A 20,722-nucleotide genomic window follows, 5' to 3' on the forward strand; every position below is an offset into this window, starting at 1 on the left:
AATTTGGAGGGAAAAAAAGAAAAGTTTCATAATTGCAGATAGGAGTTAACGGAAAAAGAACAAAACTGTTGGAAATACAGTTAACGTTGAAAGTACTTCCCAACAATTACTTTTCCCTTTTAATTAAAATATTGAACTAATCCTGACATGTATTACAAAGTGAGGTAAATTCACAAGTAAATTAAATTAAAGATTTAACTGAAAGGACGGACAAGCTTTGAAAATTCAGACAAGTACCAGATCCATTATTAAAAATGAAGGATCCAGAGGTTTGAAATTCTGAATATATTATTGATGAATTTAGGTTATACTCACCGGACTGTTCCAATGTTCATCTCAATGATGTTTCTCACAGTTATGAGGCTCACTGTAATATCTGTAACACCATTAAAAAAAAACAAGGGAGCATTGTCGATTCAGAATTTCACTAAGTAACCTGTTAACTAATCAGATATCTAGATCATTATTTTGCAGGCTGGACTGACTGATGAGTAGGCACAGGCACACACACTCCACACTGCTGATACTATGCTTCCTTAGTTTTAAAATTCTCATCCCCGTTTTCAAATACCTCCATGGCCTCACCCCTCTATCTCTGCAATCTCCTCCAGCCCCGCTACCCTCAGATATCTGCGCTCCTCTAATTCTGGCCTCTTGAGCATCCCCGATTTTAATCATTCCACCATTGGTGGCCATACTTTCAGCTTCATAGGCCCTAAGCACTGGAATTCCTTCCCTAAACCTCTCTGCCTCTCTTTCCTCCTTTAAGATGCTCCTTAAAACTTACCTCTTTGACCAAGCATTTGCCCGAATACCTCATGTGACTCGGGGTCAAATTTTGTTTAACGCTCCTGTGAAGTGCCTCAGGAGTTCGCACCACATTAAAGTTGCTATATAAATGCAAGTTGTTGTTGTTTTATTCTACATGCACTGCATTGGAGATGTCCAAGCCACAACCTGGATCCAGCCCACTTAGCATTCCATGTGACCTACTACTGCCTTTCATAAATAAAGACAAGCTCCCTCGCTCAATATGCAATGTGCATAACTCGAAACGTTTGTCCCCGCAGTGGGTTTCTCAGCCACCATTATCACTTTCTTCTTTAAATCTTTCAGATGTTTTTTGCCAGTGAGAATTTCAGATAGAAAAGTGACCTTCCTATTTACCTTCCCATTGGTAAGCATGTGATATTCCTGCAACCAATAGGAAGAATGTGAACCAAATTCGCCTCCAATCATGGCCCTGTGTTACCGAAATGGCTCTGTTGGGCTGGGGGGGGGGGGAAAGAGCAAAAATGCAAACTGTTGGGGCTAGAAATTCGGCATGTCTGTGTCCATTTTACTGCTGTGGCAGGTTAGAAAAAAGTGATTTTTTGGGGGGGTAAATGTGGCGCACGAAATTTAGCCCCTGGGAGGAAAATTCAGCAGCGATGTAGCGGCGGCAGTAAAAAATATCGCCTTCCAGTTTTATTCCCCGTTTTTATGACGTCAATTGGCCTGCAATGCTCCGCTATCGCAGTGGCCGGAAAATTTGCCGATTACGCCATTTTTACCGCCCACCAAAAAACATGCCTGAAAAAATCGTCTTACCTGCTCAGACCCACGATACACCCGGCGCCAACAACACCATCTTCGAACAACAGAGCAGATGTTCAGTGCATAAAAGAATTTGGAGGGAAGGCTACGTTTTACACAATGAGTTGTTTGTGAGTTTATAGTTCATTTTTAAGGCTATTTGAGAACATTTAAAAGAATGAGGCTATGATATCTCTGCCATTACCGCTGGCTGCTTTTTCTATGCAGCACAGAGCTGGAAGGCGGCTTATTCAAGAGCATTTTGAGCATAATTGAAGAGCTCGCAGATGTATGGGAAGGAGGCCTTACTCCCCACGAGTTTACAGGGAACAGTGCTCATACTTGCAGCTCTCTGAGGGACAGTGTGTTCAAAAGCTGCGCTTCCAAAGAGAGGTGGTCACAGAGATATGCCAGCTGATAAAGGTAGACCTACAGCCTACTAGCAGCATCAGGACTGTACTGCCTGTTGAGGTGAAGGTGACTGCGGCACTTGCCTTCTATGCCCCTGGCTCCTTTCAGGCATGAGCGGGGGACATCTACTACACATAGCTGCATTCGCCAGGTGACTACTGCACTGTACGCACGCAGGATGGACTTTGTAAAGTTCCCAATGACCAAGGTTCAGGCTGCCATTGACTGTACACACATCACCCTGCGAGCACCTCTACTCAATCCAGAATTTTACCGAAGCTGAAAGAGATTCCACTCCCTGAACGTACAGGTCATCTGCGACCATACTCAGCGCATCATGGCAGTAAATGCACAATTTCCAGGGAGCATCCATGATGCTTTCATCTTGAGTGAGAGCACTGTCTCGTACCTGTTCGAGCTTCAGCCACAAGGCCAGAGCTGGATGCTGGGGGACAAAGGTTACGGCCTCGCCACCTGGTTCATGACCCCCCCCCTCCGGAATCCTCAGACACAAGCCGAGCATCGCTATAATAGCAGCCATATAGCTACATGCAACATCGGTGAAAAGACAATTGGAGTGCTCAAGCAGCGCTTCTGATGCCTGGACCACTCTGGAGGCAGCCTGCAATACTCCCCTCAGCAGGTCACTGAGTTCATTGTTTTTGCTGCATGCTACACAATTTAGTCGTCATGAGGGGACAGGATTTACCACTGGGGACTGCAGGACCACCTCAGGAGAGAGGGGGAGGAGGAGGACGAAGACGAGAATGAGGAAGAGGAGGAGGAGGAGGAGGGGGAGGAAGGGGAGGACAAGGAGCCTGGCGATAAACCCACCACCACCACAGGGGAGGCCTCGTGGAGCTTTCGCCACTGCAAAAGTCTTTTGTCAGCAGCTCATAAATCAACGCTTTGCTAGAACAGTGAATGGCACATTTGACCGTTGCCTGCCCACTCTATCCCGCCATGTTGACTGTTCCCCTCTTATTCTACAAATGAGACACTACACAGGAATGGCTAAGGTGAACAAAAGAATTTATAAAACATTTGTAAATTTATAAAACATTTGTACATTCTTGAAACTTTGTAAATTTTAATTTTGAAACTTAAATAAATTTTGAACTGGAACACAATTTGTAAAACTTTAAAAACTTTTATAAAACAGAAACAAAACAACCACCTCTGCACCGACCATCTTTTAACTGGGGCCATCTTTCCCCGCGCCACCCCCCCCCCCCCCCCCCCGCTTCTTGCCCCTACCCCTATCCGCGTTGGGACCAAGATGGTGTGCAGCAAGGCACGCAGGGCGTTGCTGTTGTTGGGGGGAGAGAAAATGGAAACGCCATTGGACCCTCTGAAGAAGCTCAGGGTATGGAAGGCTCTTTGCTCGGCCTCCCCACTCACAGGTGCTGTCGGTCTGGGTGGTATGACACTGGGGACTGCAGTGCCAAAAGTCGAGACCATCAATTGCCACTGGACATTGACAGCCTCGGTGTTCTCCCGGATCGCAGCTGCGCTCTGCGACATGTCCTTCCCCCATGTCCACAGATTGTGTCGCAGATTGTGTCGCGATGTTACTGGAAATGCCACCCATGATCTGGAGGAGCTCTCGACCGAGTTTGCCGCTCACCCTTGACAGTCCCATCATATCCAGGTGTGCATCTGCCTGTCTTTCAGCTCAACCTCCGAAGAGATGGCATATACGGGGTTCAATCCTGGGGATGTGTTGCTGCCCACGACCTGGACCCGCTGCCTCAGAATGGACGAAGACTGTAAATGTTGCTTCCTCCGAGGAACTTGTGGCCGCAGCTAAAAGTGGTGCTGACTGCATCGTTCCCTCCACCCGCCCCGCAACAGCTTCATGCTCTTGTTCCTCCCATGGAGGGTCATCAGCGCGGCCCTCTTCTGCCTCCTCACACACGATGGGCTGAGGTGGAGGCTTCCATAGGAGGATGTGGCGCCTCAGAATCCTCATCTGCAAAATACAAAACAAGACGAGTGATTAGCAGCAGGGGAGGGGGCAGGGTGACATGAGTAAGGTCACATAGCACAGGCTTATTTGAAGGATCACCACTACTGCATTGTATCGAGAGACACATGCATCACATTTCCTGAACCCTAGTCCACAAACACTGCTTCCCCAACCCAGCCCGGGGATTTTGCAGGACTTGCCCTCAGTTTGGAAGATGGGCTCAGCACCTGTATGGGTAATTGACCTTCCGCAGGTACCCATTAAACCAGCCACCCGCTCCTCCAGATCTGTTAAGGGATGTGTTTGGGGCAGACCGCTGCCTGTGCGTCACTGCTCGCAGCGATTGTGGGACAACTTTTCCTGTAAAAATGACAATACTAATGGTTACTAGAGTGCCCTTCTGCTCTTGTGGCACACACAGAAAGCCATCAAAGCACTTATGCCATACTGTGTGCATTTAATACAGTCCTCTGTTTAATGACCCTGGTAGTTGCACGTGGTCCATGAGGAAGACATCGATGTGCAGAAACATCTTTTAAGATGTCAAAAAGCAGTCTTAATAATGTCTAACGATCATTCATGGCAAATAAGGTGCAACACTAAGCCTACCCACAGCAACATGCGTCAGATTTACAATTTAAGTAATCAAGGGGTGCATCAATAAAAATATTACTGACTCTCACAACCCTGCAATGGTCATTCCGCCTTTTCCTGTACTGCTGGTGGTCCCTGGGAATGTCATCAACTGAGGAGACCTCCTCAGCAACACAGGTCCAAAACCTCCTTCTAACGGCTGGGGGAGGGGTTTACTTCAACTCCTCCTATTAAACTCCCCCCATCTACTTTCAATTGCTGTGATCAATGCTTCATTGACATCGGAACTAAATTTCCTGGCCCTCTGCCTACTATAATCACCCTGCTGCATCTTCCGGTCTGTGAAAAATGACAGTTTGAGACCTGGATGCACATACGTGGGCACACCCTGACCAGAATCACGGGGAGAGGGGAAAAAATATGGCGAAAAAAAAATTGCATATGAGCAGAAGGTCAGTTTTGTTTTTCAGATCGCTGAATTCAGCTCTGGCGCACAAATGCAGTCGTGCAAGGCTGGATTTTACTGCTACTGCTACCGCTGGTCACCGTTTGCCGAATTTCGCGGCGTCCGGCCATAGCGGTATTGCGGCGCTAAAAAAAAAATAAAGAGCCGCGATTATCGCCCAAAATCCAGTCATAGCGCTCATTGTGGAATTTCTAGCCCTGGGTCTTTTTGTATCTAAAAGAGAGTAAAATCAAGGATTCTTAGTCCAGGGATTATATTGCTGATAGATTTTGTTTTGGAAAGATCAGAGAACGTACTTCAGTGCAGAATATGTTCCCCCAAACCTTTCTTTGCTTTCACCAATTTAGGAGATCTTGGCTTTTGACTTGATTAATTGCAGATTTCATCTTGATTTCCATTGTACTGTTTTTTCCAAATTTTTACATAAAATCCTCAGGGCCCAAAGGTTCGATCAAGAGACTGTGAAAGGCCTGCAAACCCCTCTTCAGTTCCTTCTATCAATCCTATACTATGCAAGAACTGGCAAGAGGCACAGATCTTGTGCAGCTAGACTGAGGGTATTTCACCTAGTGCAGCAAAGCATATAGTAACTTACTGAAGAACAAATCAGATATTGTGCAAAACTAGTTGGGCAAAGCAGTCCATTAGTCAGCCTTATCTAAAACAAACAAATATGAATGGCTTATCCTCGCTGTCTCCAATTACAGTCTCCCAGTCATTTACTTAAATCCAGAAAGCTTTATTGTAGCTCAAATAGTACCTCAAACATCCAGCTGTCCACTTCTCAATAACACCGTGTGCAGCAAAGGCTGCATCAATCTGTCAGTCTCCATTAGCTGAAACCTTCTCCGTGTGGCCTCATATTAGAAAAAAAATAACAATGCACTGGATAAGGTTGAATAATATTACAATAAATTAACTCAGAAATGCCATTAGTTGTAAAACCCTAATAGTCCTTTTTAAATTAAAATAATTTACCTGAGAAAAGAGCTCATAACAGCCATTTTAGATTCAATGGATGTTTGCTATGCAGCTGGGAGGTATAACTTGGTTTGTTAAGGAAAAAGGTACAAAAAAATCCATGTTGCTTCACTGGGACAAAATCTTTCTGTCTACAATAAAAATAGAAAATGCTGCAATTGCAGTATCAAAAATCAAAAGAAAGTTTTGGATGTAATCCTTCACCGAAAGTGGGATTTCTTTCAGATGCTATTATTGCCAGGATTTTCTCTCTTTATTTCAGATTTCAACATTAAGAGTTTATATTTCTGTACCTCATGGGCTTTTAAGAGTACATAAGAACATAAAAATTAGGAGTAGGCCATTCGGCCCCTCGAGTCTGCTCCGCCATTCAATAAGATCATGGCTGATCTTCCACCTCAACTCCACTTTCCTGCACTGTCCCCAGATCCCTTGATTCCATTAGTATCCAAAAATCTAAAAATTTCTGTCTTAAATATAGTCAACGACTGAACATCCACAGCCCTCTGGGGTAGAGAATTCCAAAGGTTCACCACCCTCTGAGTGAAGAGGTTTCTCCTTATCTCAGTCCTAAATGGCTGACCCCCTTATGCTGAGACTGTGACCCCTGGTTCTAGACTCCCCAGCCAGGGGAAACATCTTCCCAGTATCTACCCTGTCAAGCCCTGTAAGAATTTTATATGTTTCGGTGAGATCACCTCTCATTCTTCCAAACTCTCGAGAGTATAGGCCTAGTCTACTCAAATCAGTCTGGTGAACCTTCATTGCACTCCCTCAATGGCAAGTATATCCTTCCTTACGTAAGGAGACCAAAACTGTACACAATACTCCAGGTGCAGTCTCAGCAGGATCCTATATAATTGCAATAAGACGCCTTTGCTTACACTCCAATCCTACATAAGAACATAAGAAATAGGAGCAGTAGGCCACATCGCCCCTCGAGCCTGCTCCGCCATTTAATACGATCATGGACAGGTCCACTTCCCTGCCTGCTCCCCATAACCCCTTAATCCCTTATCAGTTAATAAGCTATCTCTATCTTAAATTTATTCAATATCCTGGCTTCCACAGCTCTCTGATGCAACAAATTCCACAGATTTACAACCCTCATTGAAGAAATTCCTCCTCTTCTCAGTTTTAAATGGGCAGTCCCTTATTCTAAGATTATACCCCCCTAGTTTCCACTGACAGTCTCCCCTATCAGTGGAAACATCCTCTCTGCATCCACCTTGTGAAGCCCACTCAATCTTACACGTTTCGATAAGATCACCTCTCATTCTTCTGAATTCCAATGAGTAGAGGCCCAACCTATTCAACCTTTCCTCATAAGTCAACCCCCTCATCTCCGGAATCAACCTAGTGAACCTTCTCTGAACTGCCTCCAAAGCAAGTATATCCTTTCGTAAATATAGAAACCAAAACTGTACGCAGTACCCCAGGTGGCCTCACCAATACCCTGTACAACCGTAGCAAGACTTATCTGCTTTTATACTCCATCCCCTTTGCAATAAATGCCAAGATTCCATTGGCCTTCCTGATCACTTGCTGTACCTGCATACTAACCTTTTGTGTTTCATGCACAAGTAGCCCCAGGTCCCGCTGTACTGCAGCACTTTGCAAATTTTCTCTATTTAAATAATAATTTGCTTTGATTTTTTTCTACCACTTTCCAACATTATACTCCATCTGCCAAATTTTTGCCCACTCACTTAGCCTATGTATGTCCTTTTGCAGATTTTTGTGTGTCCTCCTCACACATTGCGTTTCCTTCCATCTTTGTATCGTCAGCAAACTTGGCTACGTTACACTCATTGCAATAAAGGCCTACACCCCATTTGCTTTCTTAATTGCTTGCTGTACCTGCATGTCATGTTAACTTTCAGTGATTCATGTACAAGGACACCCAGGTCCCTCTGAACACCAACATTCCCAAGTACGGTGGGAATTTTATAGAATGGTACAATCTATAAAAAGTGTTTTGAAACATTTTGGTAAATTGAGAATTTACAATGTGATGTTGGGGAGGTTTTTTTATCCTGAGTAGGAACGTTCTGTGAAGCATTGGATGGAAGTTCAGTGCGGATTTAGTATGTGATTCTACATGGGAACTAATGCAGCCTGTCACGTATGGAATGATGGCTGCTGATGATACTTGAACCCGCAACCAATGAGGTGTGAGACAAATACTTCGCCACAGTGGCACCACGTTGCCTATTAAAGCAAGATTTTTTTTGTTTTAGGAAATAAGTTGTGGCATTATATTACTCTAATCCGTGGTTTTCAATAAAGGGAAACATATTTATATCTAATATACTGCCATAAATTCTGTTTATAATTAACATTCACATAGCAAAGACAATATGGTTTTGATTTATCCGGAGCAGATTATTTTACTCTGGCACTCTGATGAATGCTCATTGTTGGTCTGCTTCTGGTGGCCGTATGTGCCACATAATCAAACTCCCTGCAATGGCTTTAACTGTAAGGATTACTAGCTTGCATTCATTTATCACAGTTTGTCCTTTCAGATTAGAAAATCATTTGTAACCTCTTCATAGTTTCCGCTTGTTGCAACCAAATCTTCCAAATTTCTACGAGATCTATTTGTGCACAGTCATCTGTGACCAGTGAAAAGAACGAACTTGCATTTATAAAACACCTTTCATAACCTCGGGACACCCAAAGGGTTTCTCGGCCAATTAAGTCATTATTTTTTGGAAGTACAGTCACTATTGTGTTGCAGGTGAACTTAGCAGCTAATTTGCACACAGCAAAGTCCAACAGATAGCAATGAAGTAAATGACCAGATAATCTGTTTTGTTGTTCTTGCTTGAGGGATTAATGTTGGCCAGGACGCAGGAGAATTTTCCCTGCTATTCTGTGTTCTGGAAGTGGTCCTCTTGTTTTGTTAACTTTGGCAGCAACTTTGCAAGGTATGACCACTGCAGATGCCTCCAGTCTCCCAAGGCAACCGCAGTAGAGCAGCAAACACTGCTCCGGTTGGCATTCCTTCTAACAGTTGATGGACACAACGCCTACCTTTAGCCTGTGCCGTTTCCCTGGTAATTCGGGAAGGTCATGTGGCCAGAAGTGAAATCAAGCTGTGCACATACAGACGCCACAAGTGTCATCAAATCAATGTAAATTCCATGGCACTAGCAACCAATAACTTACATTTATATAATGCTGTTGAGAGAGTAAACTATCTCAAGATGTTTGCGGATCAAAGCAGAGTAGGAGTACTAGGAGAGATGGCTGAAGGCACTCTCAAAAAGGTAGGTTTTAAGGAGGATTTAAAAGTTGGGAGGAACACAGCAAGTTGAAGAGATTTAGGGACGGAGTTGCACGGTGTTGGGGCCAGATAGCTGAAACATCTTTAAATTATGGCAGAACCTGCAGTAGACCAGCATTGGAAGAGCAGAGTCTGTAGGTAGGAACATGAGACTCACGAGGTTTGTAAAGGCAGGAAAGGGTGGGGTGGGGTGGGTTTGAAGATGAGGATGAGGATTTGAAATCAAAGGGCTTTTTAGAAAACAAACCTGAAATCAAGCGGCATAAAGTCTCAAACGACCATGTCGTGGACTGTGCCTTATGGTGTTGCGAACCCAAGGGTCAACATACAAGTAGAACTTTTATTTAGTATAAAATTGCGATTAAATTTAGTCAGCAAACAATATTAATGAAAAACAGCTTTATTAAACTTTTATCCAACAAACAACAGCCAGAAGTCTTTTATTCAACAGTCCTTTGAAACTTTTCAGGGCCTGCCATTGGCTGCACCACTTCTGAGGTTCTGATTCAACACTATGCTCACTGCAACATATTGAAATTATTTCAGGAAATTTTGGAGTAAGCTCACAGCAGAAAGATTGGCTAGCAAAACAGTGCAAGTTATGGTTTATGTCAGGAAATTCTGCACTAATAACATTTTATTTAGAGAAAGCACTGTTAGCACACACTTCGCACACAAAATATGTTTTCAGGCAGGAATGGGACAGTAGTGCAGAACTTAATGCCTTGTTCCCACCATCATTCTGCCTGCCGCCATTTTGATTGCTGCCTTGAGGTAGGTAGCCGAGGCTGCCTCAGGAAACAGAGGGGACCCTCCTTGTACAATGCAACTCAAAATCCTACAACATCATAGTGGTGCTGGACACAGTGTGGCCTAACCTTAAAGGGACTACTGGAAGCAGGTCTAAGCAGGATAGGTAGGGTCTTCTTGAGCAATTCTTTTGCTCCTTCTGGCCCAATGCTCAAGCGTCTGTGGGCCTCTGCCGGGATTGCCTTCTCTCCCTTAACTTCAACCAACCGCTCGGCTCCGTGGCAGAGCTGGCTGATTCTCCACCCCAGCCCTCAATCAGTTTTTACTTTTTACATTTTAAATTCACTTTTCACATACATCTGATTCCACAGGGCTAAGGAGATTGTTCAGGGCTATCGGGAAAGAGTGGGGCAGTGTGATTTGTTTTGGAATGCTGCAGCAAATTGCTGGCAGAGACGATGCCCCAAATGGCCCCCTTCTGTGTTGCAAACCTCCAACTGGCTGCGAATATAATAATGCAGTCTTGACCATCAAAATGGTTCAGATCTCTGGCCATTTTCAGAGGGTGGGGAGGGAGGGAGAGGTTGGTGCTTTATAGGCTTGCACTTCTCACTTGATGAAAACAAAATCAAATCAAAATCGGTCCCCCAAAGCCTACACTGGCACACACACATATCACTGTTGCAGAAAGAGAAAGCATGCCACTTAATACTGGATGCTTCTAAACTGGGATCTTAAAACCTACGAGCATTTTCCAATCTGTACAGTTCTCTCGCCAAGCAAGTTACACTTTGATTAACCTGAGCATCCATTTACTTAACAATTACACTTTGTGGCTTTAAAAGGACACAGATCCAACTTAGCAGAATAATACAATATACAGTAGAACAATCCTAATAAAACGCCATCATCTGACTTACCATGAACACTATCGGAGTCCTGTCGTCGGTGTTGCATTATATGTCACACTCTGCCTTGCCACAAGGCTACACATCCTTGGCCTTATCATTGTATTTAGCAAAGTCAGTAACAGCAGGGGTTGGCAGCAGAGCAGATGGTCACCACCAGTCAGACATCACCCAGTTACTGTCAGTGTAACCCCATTCCCACACCATTACTTTTGAATGACAAGTACCAGTGCATAAGTGATTGAGGCATTACCAGATTGGCCATGGTTTATGAGCTCCAGCTGGGAGATGCTGATCAGGTCGGAAATCCAGACGACATGGCTTATCCTATTGATGTGTTCTCCAGGCGCTAATTTTTCACGGGTTCACATTGCAGGGAAACTGCATCGCAACTTAAGCAGATTGGTGCTGGAACAATGGATGGCGAGGTCTGTTTTATCTTGGCTCTGGCTATGCCTACCCTTCGTATGTCTGGAGGTGCAATACCTGACAGTAGGAAAAGATCATCTACCTTGCTAGGTTTAAAGTAGCCAGTAATGCTACTGACATTAAGTAGAGAGAGTACCCATGACCAATGTCACGGGATATCTGCTAGTACAACTGAAAAAAAAGATTCTTAAAAAGTGATGCACTTTTGATATCTCATTGTTAGGCTTGGTGTCTTATAGGTACTGCAAACAGGAAGTATCTAGTTAAAAAATAAATCGCAGAAGGAACTATTTATGAGTATAAAGGTTCATACACCTTTTTTCTATGAGTTTAATGATGCGAGAAATTAAAGCAATATCATTGCTAAGAATATTTAAGAACACCCTGTGTCTGTTTTAAAATGGCACACAGAATCATAGAATAATACAGCACAGGTCATTCGGCTCATCATGCCTGTGCTGGCTCTTTGGTAGAGCTATCCAATTAAGTACAGCCCCCTGCTCTTCCCCCATAGCCCTGTAAATGTTTTCCCTTCTAGCATTTATCCAATTCCCTTTTGAGATTTACTATTGAATCTGCTTCCACCACCATTCCAGATCACAACAAATCACTATATAAAAAAATGTTTCCTCATGTCATCTCTGGTTCTTCTGCTAATTATCTTAATTCTGTGTCCTCTGGTTACCAACCCTTCTGCCACTGGAAACAATTTCTCCTTATTTGCTCTATCAAAACCGTTCATGATTTTGAACACCTCTATCAAATCTCCTCTTAACCTCCTCTGCTCGAAGGAGAACAACCCTAGCTTCTCCAGTCTATCCACATAATTGTAGTCACTCATCCCTAGTACCATTCTAGTAAATTTCACTGTTCTCTCTGCTCTCTGATCCATATCCCATTACCACATAGCATACATTAATTCGGTTGGAATTTGAAATTAGCTGGGAGCACTGTAATATCGCACACTCAAGCTGGCACCTTTACCACAACTTGTATTTATATAGCACCTTTAATGTAGTGAAATGTCCCAAGACGCTTCACAGTATTATGAGATTTAAAGAATATATATTTGACGTCGAGCCGCATAAGTAGAAATTAGCGCAGGTGACCAAAAGCATGATCAAAGAGGTATGTCTTAAGGAGCATCTTGAAGGAGGAAAGAGGGGTAGAGGGGCGGAGAGGTTTAGGCAGGGAACTTCCTGAATTATTTGCTTAGACATGAGGTTAGTTTTGCACTAAAATAAATTTCTGGTGGGATCCAGTAATCATTCAGTTGCAGTGTCAGTCACTGATTTCAATGACTTCATTACTCTCACAATTTCTGTGCAATTCACTGTAGTGCAAAACCAATCAAATGGTCAAGTCATAAAACAAGCATCACAACTGCCAAGTTCTCTGTGTCAGTTTTTTTCCTGATCTATATTCTACTTGTTTATAAGCCTTGGCACAATCCTAAGAGGCCCAATTGGGGATGATCCTGGAAAATATCCCATCTTCTTCCACATCTGATCTGGCAATTAGTTTAAGGCAACAGGTATAATTATTTCACCTTAAGATGGCAGCCCATCTATTGGAGCTGAACATCTCTGCAACCAGTTTCCAGTATATTCAAGGCTGAGATAGATTTTTGGACACTTGGGTAATCAAAGGATAGGGGGATCTGGCGGGAAAGTGGAGTTGAGGTCGAAGATCAGCCATGATCTTATTGAATGGCAGAGCAGGCTCGAGGGCAAAATTCTTATGTCTTGTATTCCATGCCCTGAAGCACACACCTGTCAACAGAGTGGACCACGTTTGTAGAAAGTTGAATCAATGACTATGCTCAAATAAAAACCAAGGTACCTCACTAAAGGCCAAGTGAGCTTCAGAACAGCAAGGTGCAAAGAACTTTCGAAGTTTAAAGGCATTTTTAGCAACGCTTTTATACATCAGAGTGCTCTCTCTCTGTTTCCCCCCTCCCTATTGCTCCAAGAGGAAATGCATACTTTTTGATCCTGCTGATATTGCTACTTTAAATAAGTAAAACTATGGCTAAAGAAAAAACACAGGTTCTGCATCAGCATCTTTTCCAGATCGGTAACGTATAATATTTCACCAAGTCCCTCTCCTTGAGACATTCAGCATACCTGGAATACTGCACTTGGCTGGAAACAGCAAGTTGCAGAATTTGCAATCCTACTTAAAAAAAAGTTTCAATATTCTGCGGGAGCTATACGCCTATTTGAATGGACCTTTAGAATCATAGAATCAGAATGGTTACAGGACAGGCCATTCGGCTCGTCGAGCCCATGCCGGCTCTCTGCAAGAGCACTTCAGCTAGTCCCACTCCCCCGCCATTTCCCTACAGCCCTGGAAACAAACATTTCCTTCAGGTACTTATCCAATTCCCTTTTGAAAGCCATGATTGAATCTGCCGCCACCACCCTCTCAGGCAGTGCATTCCAGATCCTAACCACAATTAGCAGGAATTTAGCTAAATGTTGGCAAAGCAACCAAATTATGTAATGGGTTCTCTGATTTGTTTAGGTCAGTCAGGCTTAATGAGGACAACGGTTCGTGTTAGACAATATATGAGAAGTGCTTAACATTTTTAAAAATATTGTAACACTGTCAGTATTTTCACAATGGTTTTTGTTGGATGTGAAGATTTTTTTTGTCACGGTGGTGTGGAATAATCTCATTATAGAAAATAATTTGGATAACAATAAACTACTTGGTTTCCATCATTCTATTCAGGTCCCCTCAAGTTTTAAATTTTTTTATAAAAAAGGTCACAGATGGGATTATTTCCCAGACTATACTGGATGGGGAAAAAGGGGGAAAAGAGTTGGCATAAAACTGAAGGGAATCCCCACTCATAGGTTCTATCACTATCTTTGAAGCTATGGAAACCACATTTGTAACTTTAGTTCTGTGGCTTGCAGCTAATATTTCCAACATCCAAATTGACTTTGGGAGACAAGAACCAGTGGTATATGGAGTCTGCACTAAGGGTAACTAAGATCCAAGAATAAGGGGCAATATAGTTTGGTTCCACAGCATATTATCTTGGAAACCAATTTAGGAGTGGTTATAAATCATTTTTGAGAATAGGCAGGAACAACTCCTATTGCCATCTTCACGACTGCTTAAGTACCGGACACTGATGTAGGTTTTTAAAGGAACAACATGCTTTTACTGTCGTGGACATCAAAACTCAAAATCGATACGCCAAATACAAGCACAAATTGATCTGAAATTACAGAGGCTATTTATAGGTATACAATTTGAGATGGCAGTCCTGGGGTGCATTTGCACTACAAGGTTTCCACTCATCAATCATAAACTTGCTTACTGTAAATCTAAGGCCTAACCTGACTCCAAAAAGAAACAGAATGTCACTTCTTCCTGAGAGTCTTATTCCACTTCACTCATGTGAGGTCAGGCATAGATTCCAAATTCAGCCTGCATTTATATCACAACCATACAATTGGTGTGAAGCAAAACCCAGTCTTTGCTGACACTACAATTGTAGTGTAAATGCACACTTAAATAGATCATCCAGGGAATTGATGCTGTAGATGAACAGATGGTCCTTGAGCCCTGGCTTTAAATCGAATCAGTCTTGCTGACTGTAAAGATCCTATGTGAAATGAACTTGGCTGCTCTCAATCCAGTTCCTAGTAGGCATGGACAATCATACAGATCTGTTCGCAATTCTGTAAAACATGGCAAATTTCACTCAACGATCACAGGATGGCTGATGTGAGCAAGAACAATTCACATAGGTGCAATAGGAGATGATTTGGGAGGTGGGGATTAAGATGCGTGTTTAAGGAGAGCATTGTTCTCCATCTGATCCATGCTGTAGTTATTCCTGCAACGCTTGATGTTAACATTGCATGGCCAAAGTGGAATACCCACCATTGACATTTCCCACTTTGATGAGCTCAAATCTATTAATTATTCTGAAAATCTGTGGGAGCACAAATGCTAAAAAGATGACACATGCTGATAACGTAAGGACATAAGAATTAGGAGCAGGAGTAGGCCATTTGATCCTTCGAGCCTGCTCCACCATTCAATAAGATCATGGTTGATCTTCGGCTTCAATTCCACTTTCCCAGTCGATCCCCATATCTGTGGATTTCCCTAGAATCCAAAAATCTATGTATCTCAGTGTTGAATATATTTAACAACTCAGCATCCACAGCCCTTTGGGGTAGAGAATTACAAAGATTCACACCCCTCTGAGTGAAGAAATTTCTCCTCATCTGTCTTAAATGGTTGACCCCTTATCTTCAGACTATATCCCCATGAAACATTTCAGAGTCCTCACCCTAATAGTGCTACATTGGCTACTCTCAAAGAGTTCAATTTTTCAAGGAACAGTTCCAGAGAATACAAGAACCCTTTGACTCAATTTAAGATTCCTGAGGAAAATCTGCTTCGAGAAATATTTGCTTGGACCTCCCTCCAGTTAACAGTTGATAGGAAGTGAAAGAGGACCTTGGATTTCTGGTGCTCCCTGATCTGTTTATGACAAAGTTTGAGTGGAGACTCCGCAATTCTTTTAATCTATATGCTTTCATTCCAGATAATCCTAATATATACTACACTTATTCTATGTGTTTTGTAATCTTCAATTAAAATACTAATGATAAAAGGTGATGCATGCACAGTGAGACTTAAACAATTGAATTGTGAGTTTACTACTAGAGTGGTAAACCCAGTATGTCACATATCTATAAACACAGCAAAAGCACCTACTGGTTCTCTTATTCTTATGATAATACTTAGAATGCTTCATCAGACAGATCTTCTTTGACTATCCAGGACTTGAATACAATGTCAGTCATCATTCTAGTGCAGTACTGAAGGGAGTATTGCATTCAGAGATGCCATTCGTCAGATAAAGCAATAAATCAAAGCCCATCTGCCTACTCTGGTGGTTCAAGTAGATGTTAAAGATCCCATAGTACTAAATGAACAAACATGAAGAAGTCATCTGACGCTCTAGGGCAACATTCCTCTCTAAACCAACACCACCACTAAAAACAGATTACCTGGACATTCATTTCATTGCTGTTTGTAAGCTTACTGTACATAACATGGCTGCTACATTTGCCTACAAAACAGTGATTGTATTTCAAAGTAATTTTTTGCATGTGAAATACTTTTGAGATATTGGAGATGTGAAAAGGCACTATATAAATGCCTTTTTAGTTTATTGTTCATATAGTAACAAGGAAAAGGACTTGCATTCATATAGTGCCTTTCATGTACTCAGGATGCCCCAAAAATGCCTTGCAGCTAATGACGTACTCTTGAAGTGTAGTCACTGTTGTAATGTAAAGAACCCTCCTTAGCAGTAGTTCAAATGCAAAATCTTGAAGGATGTTCTCAATTAATTCAACATTATGGTGATACCCTAATCAGCCTCAGCAGGACAGGATAAAGAACATAATGCAAAATTACAAACTGCAAAAGGAAAAAGATTGGCCACAGCAAGGATGCAAACAAAATGTTTACATTAGTCTTCCAATCATTCCTTAACTTTGTAAACGTAGCCCCACATGGGTCTGGAGGGCCACTTATTTGAATCCCTGACCATTAGGTTGAAAAGGCTGCAATAAGCACCAGCAGGAATTACATCCACATTAACATTTACAAATTTACAACTGATGTCAACCAAATTCCACTCATCAACCAGCCATGAACCAGTTATCCAGATCCGTCAAGCCTCCAACCAAAGCAGTTCAACAGCATGTAACTAATGTCAATGGAGTTATTTTCTTATCTCTGTTCCTTTATTGTTTCTTTGTAAATCAGACTTTAGCGGCCCCTCACAGGACGCTCCTACCACACCGACTAGCTCCTCGTCTGAGCCAAGAGACACAGTTTATAGAATTAACTTCTTCCTGATAACGTACAGTTTAAAAACTGTTACTTGAGAAGTTGATTTTAAGGTTAGGACCTTTCAAAACCACTCACCATTCAGAAGCAACTTATAACACTTATCTACACCAACAATATCTCAACTGGGATTTGAAAGTATGCTCATAATCCATTGCCTCAAGAAGAATATACACGTGTCCCATCAAACAAAGAACCACAAGCAGAATTGGAAAATAATGAACTCCAGCATACAATATTGACCAAAACTTGTAATGTCAATGACAAAAGATGTCACTGTCTTGTGAACAAATATCAACAATGCAGTGAGTCTTTTGTATACAGTTAAATAGATCAAAGTGTCAGTACACTGTACAGTTCTTTGCAAGACCTGCAACTTCTAGAGATGAATTGCAACCCGATGATCTCATTTTGTATCCACAACCACCAAGTATATTTTGGTGAAAATATATTGTAATAAACTAAAGCATATTCATCTTCTGAATTGGGGCCAGATTTTAAATCAGTTAAAAGATGCTACATCTATCCAGCCACAATCTTTTTTGTGTGGTTCTTGTATTTGGACATTGATCTGTGCACTAAATCGAGCATTTTACTAGGGGTGGAGCTATGCCAAATTTAATAAGATGCAAGCTTTTAAAAGAACTTTAATTAGGATTAGACTCGAGCCTTTGGATTGTAAAATACAAACAGATCACAGAACAGGGTTTTACAAGAAACTACTTGGAAGAATAAGCATTTTGTTTGTTACTTGGAAGCTTGTCTACTTTCGAGTCAGATGTTCCCTGCAAGAAAAAGGGTACAGTCAGTGGAGAAACATTGCAAAGTTACAATCTGAAGTTCCCGATAAAACAATTGGAGAAAACAGGAAAGGCAGTTACAGAGCAAGCAACCTACAATAAATTACTTGTTACAATAGGAGTGATTTTAGAATGACATTTCCCTCCTATCGACAAGCTAATGGTTCATGGTGGAGTAACATTTCACAGATGCTTCCCAACCACACACACGATATTTGGCCCAAGAGTCCACTCTCCACGTGTGAGCCTCATCAGGGTATTGGTCATCAGACTCATTAACCGCAGAGGGTGTTGCAGCCTGATCTCGTCCAATGATTACATATGCACTTTCCTGGGTAGCAGCCAGGAGCAGGAACCCTGGCTAATTTTTTTTTCTCCTGTGAAAAGTACTACAGTACGTGTGTGATCACTACTGCCATGCATTGATAAATGCATTCACAGTGTGATGTATTCTGAAACACACAACCCAAACTGGACCTAAATTACAGTCTCTCACTAGACAAACTAGATAGTTTTCAGCACCTTGATCCAATTAGAAAAAGATTAGGGACAGGATTTTAGAGCGCTTCAGGTTCACAAAGTGCAGTTTAAGGCTAGGTACCGAAAGGTTGTTGTGAGCCTGTCTTTTGGTCCCCTGTAGTGTCAAAGGTAACTTTTCTTCAGTAAAGAAACTTTCAGCCAGAGGAAGATTGCTCATTTTAAGCTCAGCTTTGTAAAAAGCAAAAGAATTTCTTGGTCACATAGTGCATTGGTCACCCCATGCCCCACCCCCTCCCCCACCCTTCCAGGGTATGGGAGCCCAAACAAACCTCCCGTCATAAGGAACAAACCACCTTATCACCGGGTACAAGATGGTTACGATCATGGAAGGAGCATCCATGTCGCAGCCTGCCACACTGTTAAATCAGCCAGAGAATCCTCCCACTATTCTCCAAGGGAAGATACAAAAACAACTAAGGCCTCTCATCCCTGGTAACACCTCACTGAATCTCTTCGGCACTCTTTCCACTGCGTTAACATCCTTCCTGAAGTAGGCCGCATAAAACCAGACAATATTCTAATTGAGATTAGCCAATGGTTTGTATAGAATTAGCATTGCCTCTTTGCCTTTGTGCTCATTCTCCTATTTATAAAGGCTAGGATCCCATGTTTTTATTTAAATTAAAAAAAAAAAACTTCTTAATCAACTTCTAACAATTTATCGGAAGCCCGGTATGTCTCTCTGCTCTTGTGCTCCTTTTAAAGTTTTACAATTTAGTGTATACTTCCTCCCAAAACATACCACTCAGTTAGATTAGAAGTTTGCAATGGAAAAATATTGCAGACTGCAGGTCTGTGCTTTAGCAGATGTCCATAAAAATGACGGGAGATCGTTGACTGAAGGCAGCATCAGTGACCTCCAACAGCGCCCAAGGCTTAAGACATGAATAATGAATAGTTGGGTGAGCTACTGCAGGGTGCTTGCGCATATGGTGAATTATAACCCAGTGATGGCCAACAGTTCAGGGGCTGTGGGGGGGGGAAGAGGGGTAAAATGACTGGGGGGGGGGGGGGGAAAGAGATAGACTTTCGAAAAATGAAATAACATACGTTAACAAGCATACAATAATTAGTTTTGACCTCAGCACTAGATCTTCAACCATCGCTCTAACACCGTTCAAGCTTTAGCCAAATACCACTGCTTTATACTGTTGCACCCAACAGGCAATGAGCATTTTTTTCTTAAAAAGGCTATAATACCCCAGCAGCACATCGTGCCTCTCCTGAACAGTTCAGTACTTCCACAAACTACTCAAGTTATAAATCAAACAAATTTTCTCTAAATTGAAGACAGATTTATGAAATCCTAGAAAGTAACACGCCCACGTTTTTTTTTGTTGGCATCAATCTATTTAAAATGTTTTTACGCCCCCAGTCCCTCCCTTTGCAGCAGTCATTTTCAACAGGAATTCAGAATCCGAAGAGAATAATTCACCCATCATATTTAGTTCAAAACTACCAAAGTGTTTTTCACATTCTGAGACGAGAGTATTTACCAACCTATCGATGTTCTGAACATACTTATTTTCAAAAGCGATCTGGATTCTTGAAGCAGGCAGGTCACAAATGGAAGTTTGGCAAAATCTGATCAAACATTTTTGAGGTGACAATTCAGTGTTGGAAGAATTCACAAGTTTTAGCACATCTTTTTCTCGACAGGCAACTAGAGTCTGCTGACAAGAAGTCACTCGTCAAGTTTACTAAAAATCCAATCAGGCAGGTTTTTTTTCTTGGTAAGTTAGTGTTTACAAAAGTACAACCAGAAACAGATAGTTTTTCCAGATTGTAATGAGCAATGTACATATTTTGAATTATCAAGGAAGTCACTGTATGCAGGCAAGCAACAAACCATTAATTCTGCAGGAAATAGGGATGGCGGTATAATGTTAAGCGACTGCAAGTATTTAATACAGATAAACAGTTAAGCTAATTAAATTGCTTTAGAATATGAACAAAAAAATAAGTACTCCTTTTCAGCTGAAAATATACCATCAGTGTAATAAACAGAATAAAGTCATGGGACAGTTGGGATACAGACAACTCTACAGCTTCAACACACTACTCTAGAGAGCTCATTCAAAACTGTAGCTGATCAATAGAAAGGGGTTACAA

The sequence above is a fragment of the Pristiophorus japonicus genome, chromosome 3 (genome assembly GCF_044704955.1).
Source record: "Pristiophorus japonicus isolate sPriJap1 chromosome 3, sPriJap1.hap1, whole genome shotgun sequence".
Classification (NCBI taxonomy): Eukaryota; Metazoa; Chordata; class Chondrichthyes; family Pristiophoridae; genus Pristiophorus; species Pristiophorus japonicus.